The sequence below is a fragment of the Pteropus vampyrus genome, unplaced genomic scaffold, assembly GCF_000151845.1.
Source record: "Pteropus vampyrus isolate Shadow unplaced genomic scaffold, Pvam_2.0 Scaffold390, whole genome shotgun sequence".
Taxonomy (NCBI): Eukaryota; Metazoa; Chordata; class Mammalia; order Chiroptera; family Pteropodidae; genus Pteropus; species Pteropus vampyrus.
The window spans coordinates 1,114,632-1,119,788 of NW_011889171.1; the positions used below are offsets into that span (position 1 = coordinate 1,114,632).

At 34.6% G+C, this 5,157-nt stretch overlaps 1 protein-coding gene and 1 non-coding gene across 3 annotated transcripts in view; one reads left to right on the forward strand and one right to left on the reverse strand.

Moving 5' to 3' along the window:
- The window catches only part of KLHL13 (kelch like family member 13), a 234,813-nt gene that overhangs the window by 221,404 nt on the left and 8,252 nt on the right, over window positions 1–5,157 (reverse strand). The gene's annotated exons all lie outside the window — the stretch shown is intronic.
- Window positions 2,230–2,348, forward strand: LOC111731661. Its single transcript, XR_002777246.1, has one exon. It is a non-coding gene; the product is annotated as a 5S ribosomal RNA (ribosomal RNA).

The window sequence follows — 5,157 nt, forward strand, 5'->3', positions numbered from 1 at the left end:
CTTTGAGTTTAGTTCCTATGTTTTCTTCTATGCATTTAATTGTTTCAGGTCTTATAGTCATGTCCTTAATCCATTTTGAGTTAATTTACACATCTATTTCTTGTACCTCCTATTATATTTTATATTGTATATTATAGTTATCTGATAAATATTTCTGTCCACCTGATTTTTCCAATACTTATTGTAAAATTACACAGTGCTGGCTAGTGGAAAATACAATTTCCAGATGGCAAACAGAAAGAACTGACAGTATAATCAAGCAGCCATAATTAGTAAGCTATATATTCATTCACATTCTCATTCGACAAACATAAATTAAACATCAGGGCCAGGTATCACACCAGACAACACAGAGGTGATTGACTTAGCCCCTGCCCTTAAGAAAGTCACTTTCCAAAGGGAGAGGCAGTGAAGTAAAAACATTACTTATAATAAAGATTGCTAAGGAGAGGCACAAACAATACTATAGAAATATATAGAAGAAATGCCTGGTAGAGGCTGTGAAGTAGAGGAGGCTCAAGAAAATTTTCCCAGGATAGGTGACAACTAAACTGAATCCTGAAGGACAAGTAGTAGTCAGCATTTCAGAGAGAGTAGCAAGTAGAAAAGTGTGAGGATAAGAGAACATGGTCACAATTGTGATCTTATAATCTCCATTTAAGTCACCAGAAAGGGATACATGACCTAGAAAGTACTTGGGGCACACAAAGAAAGAATAAAGGTTTATAAGTAAGAGCAGCACTTCAGCTTAATGGAGCTAGAGACCAACTTTCCTTTTCCTCCTTATATTTATGACTGAATGCAACTAAAGAGTACCAAGAGGGACACAGTAGGCCTTATAAGGCCTTTCTATGGTTCTTTAGAAGAAAAAAAAAAAGAGTGAGCAGACTACTGTGAGTTACCAAGAGGGACACAGTAGGCCTTATATGGTTCTTTAGAAGAAAAAAAAAAGAGTGAGCAGACTACTGTGAGTGCCTCTGAGAATGAAGGTACGACTTTCTATGGTTCTTTAGAAGAAAAAAAAAGAGTGAGCAGACTACTGTGAGTGCCTCTGAGAATGAAGGTACGACTTTCACTTTTCATGACTGCATCTCCAGCACCTGGATCAGAAGCTACTTGCTAATTTTTCTTGAATGAATTTATATAAAATGCCTCATTCTCTCTCATCAAAAAAAATAGTGCTGTCATACATAGTAAGGCTAATTAAAACCAGTGAGTCTCCTTCATGTGCCAAGAAAGCAGATTCATCTTTAAAACAGGTAGATGTACCTAACCCACATGCAGAGTCACTTAGAGACATTTTAAATCATTTAAGAGTCTAAACCACTTTTAGCACTAACTTAAGCAGAAAATCAAACTATTACGAAGTAATAATTTATGGTTATATTGTAATGGTTTCTTTTTTAATCAATAAATGAAATCTCAAGTCATAGAAAACTCAATATTCACATTACTCTAGATCCTCTTTTCTAAATGGCATGATAGTTTCTCATTCAGAATGATCCTCTTAAACCAGACCAATTTGGCTCACCTTAAATGAGCACATTTCTAACCCCTTTCCACACAGCCCAGTATCACAATAGCTTAATAAACAAAATTAGCAATAAAAAAAGGCAGTATCACAATATAGACCCCAAAATTCCTAAATCAAGCATCCTTTTCTTAACTCCACAGCATCTGATTCCCTAAGTGCAGGTGATGTGAACTGTTAATCTCCATGATAAAGATATGCTTCCACATAATTAATATAAAGGTATCCTTAGTCTTCTTCTTCCAGTGACGGCAGTGCCATCTTGTCTGATTCTATCCTACCCACTAGCTGTGAGATTACCACACATTTGCCACACATGATGAGCAGAGAATCCATGTAAGCCAATAAAAAAAATACATAAAATTCACCGCAACATGTTTTAAGTGAATCAAGTCACTTTAACTTCAAATGAAACTACTTTGGCCCCTGAATAGAAACGCAGCTCAAGAATATACTAAGCACAGAAAAACACTGAGGCAGCGTAAAATAGCATTTCAAAATCCTCTGAGTGAAAACATAGGTGCCAAAATACATAAGGAACTCATACAACTCGAAAAAAAGAAAAGAATCCAATTAAAAAATGGGCAGAAGACCTGAGTAGATATTTCTCTAAAGAGGAAATACAGATGGCTAATAAACATGAAAAGATGCTCAAGATCGCTAATCATCAGAGAAATGCACATTAAAACCACAATGAAGTCTACGGCCATGCCACCCTGAACATGCCCAATCTCATCTGATCTTGGAAGCTAAGCAGGGTCGGGCCTAGTTAGTACTTGGATGGGCGACCACCTAGGAATACCAGGTGCTGTAGACATTTAAAAAAAACACAATGAAATATCACCTCACACCTGTCAGATTATTATCAATAAGTCAAAAAACAAGTGTTGGTGAGGATGTGGAGCAAAGAGAAGCCTCATACACTATTGGTGGGAGTGCAAATTGGTACAGTCATTATGGAAAACAGTCTGGAGGTTCCTCAAAAATTAAAAATAAAGCTACCTTTTGACCCAGCAATTGCACTTCTGGGTATTTATCCAAAGAAAACCAAAACAATAATTCATAAAGATCTATGAACCCCTATGTTCACAGAAGCGCTATTCACAATAGCCAACATATGGAAGCAACATAAATGCCCATCAACAAATGATTGGATAAAGAAATTGTGGTTCAATATATACAATGGAACATTACTCAGCCATAAAAAAAATGAAATCCTACCATTTGCAATGACATGCATGGACCTAGAGGTTATTATGCTGAGTGAAATAAGTCACAGAGAAAGATAAATACCATATGCTTCCTAAGCTGTAAAATGAGGATAATAATAGCCCCTACCTCATAGAATTATTATCCCATTTAAATGTGATAATATATATAAAGCACTTAGAATGGTGCCAGACTCACGGAAGGTGCTATAATAATTTATTAATTAATGACTGGTATTAGTATTAGCATTGGGTGATATCAAGTTTCTTCATGTTCTCTGTTGCCCTTGCTAGATTATAGGCTATTTCAGGGCAGTGGTACTTTTTCACCCTCCTAGTAGAGTGTTTACATATAATTACTCAATAAATGCTTGTTCATGAATGTTTAAATGATAACCACACCTACAAGATACCAAAAGCACCTACAAGATACTTAAAAAAATTCCTTCATAAGTCCAAAACTCAGTTCGATAAATACCGAATTGTGCAAGAAGGTATACAGGTATACAGGTGTAATGATTGATATTTCCACTGCTAAAGTATCATTTCATCCCAACTGAAAGACTAGAGTTATGAAAGGATCCTTTGGGCCAAAGAACTTTTCATGTGCGAAAACGTTGGATAAGAAACCAAGGGCCCTAAATTCTGCTCCTAGATCCACCTCAACATGTCCTTCTGCAAATCACTTAACTTCATTGTGCATACTCCACTGAAGTAAATAAGGATAATTAACCATGCTTCAAAAGAAAGCTGCTCTATAAATAAAGGGTATTATCTTTAAACATTTGAACTCATGACTTGAGGGTAGAGTAAGTCTAATTTTCGTAAAACTACTTTTGAACATTGTCTTTTTGTGTTCATATATGGTGCTGACAATAATGACTATCCATAAATGCAGGTAATACTGCTAATAATATATCTCATTAGTGTGGTGACCTAGGCTTTTTAAGTACTTGAATGTGTATTGTCATAATAATCATCACAAAACACTGTGAATATACACTATCTGAGCAATGTGTTTCCTGGCCTTTTCCCTTCTGTGTACCTATGGCATTCCATAACCAAGTCAGCTACCCAAGGATCATCTGTTTCATAATTTGTCTCATATTAGAACCAAAGGAGAACATTGGAACATAGGAGAGCAGGAACGCTCTCTACATGAACCTGTAACTCAAAAGGTTAGACCAGCCCTCCACAACTGAAGCTGCTCTCAATAACCTATTTTAGACTTATGCATTCATTTAGCAAAACTGCTATTGAACTTTTATCATCTCTAAGGTATTATTTGGTTTGCTCCTAGAGTTAACTATAATAAAAACCTAAGATAACCATAAAAATTCAAAGTCTATAGAAGACATTATTCAAATAGAAGTATCCCTCTTCCCAGTGGCTGAACTCTTATAAATGTTTCAATATTTCCTTTTTTGAACTTGAAATCTGGAATAAAGATAAATCAGGAAAACATGTGACCTTTTTTAATGACCAGAACACCAAAAGTTTTCCTGTTTAAAATACAAAATTTTTGGTTTTGTATATTTTCCTGCACCTCCCTTTCCGTTCAAAATGGAGATTAAAATTTTAAATCCATTTAAGCTTAATAGTATATTGTATTTATTTATTTTTAATTAAGTTTATTGGGGTAACATTGGTTAATACAATTATATAATTTTCAGGTGTACATTATAATTTGACATCTGTATATTCTATTGTGTGTTTACCACCCAAAGTCCAGTTTAGTATATTGTATTTAAATATATACTGGGCCAATGAAGATTAAAATTTCAATCCATTTAATCCATAAAATTTTAATCATAATTTTAACCCGCTATCATATTTAAATATATAGAGGGCCAATCATATTTAAAAATTTGATATTGTCCTTGCATTTAATGTGATGTCACCTTGAATACATAATAAGCTAAGCGTTTACCATAAACTTTCTTGTATTCCAGAAAACTAGTATTACTTCTAAATAATCTCCTTGCCATTTAAGAGATACATGTCCAAAAAATAGACCAACCCTCACAAAGTCTGAAAGAAGCTCAGTTTTAAATTGCTTAATCCCCAATTAGACTAAGGAGGCATTTCCATACCATTATATACATACCGCCTGCTAGAAGTAAAAGTTGATTCCTTCCAGAAGAAGATAAAATCATCTAGAAGCTATGGGGAATCTCTGATTAGGAGAGTGATTATATCAATGATTCTTTACACATGGATGACACATTTCTTTTTACAAAGTCCTCTCACAACATAATTCCTCCAATGACCCAGTGAAGTAGATTTAGCTCATTTTACAGATGAGGAACATGAAACAGATTTTACCAAGAATTCCAAAAAGTAGTTACTAGATTCCAGGTGTATTTAGCTTCCCTTACCTCACATATTCATAGGCTTTTAAAGAAGTGTAAGAATGTG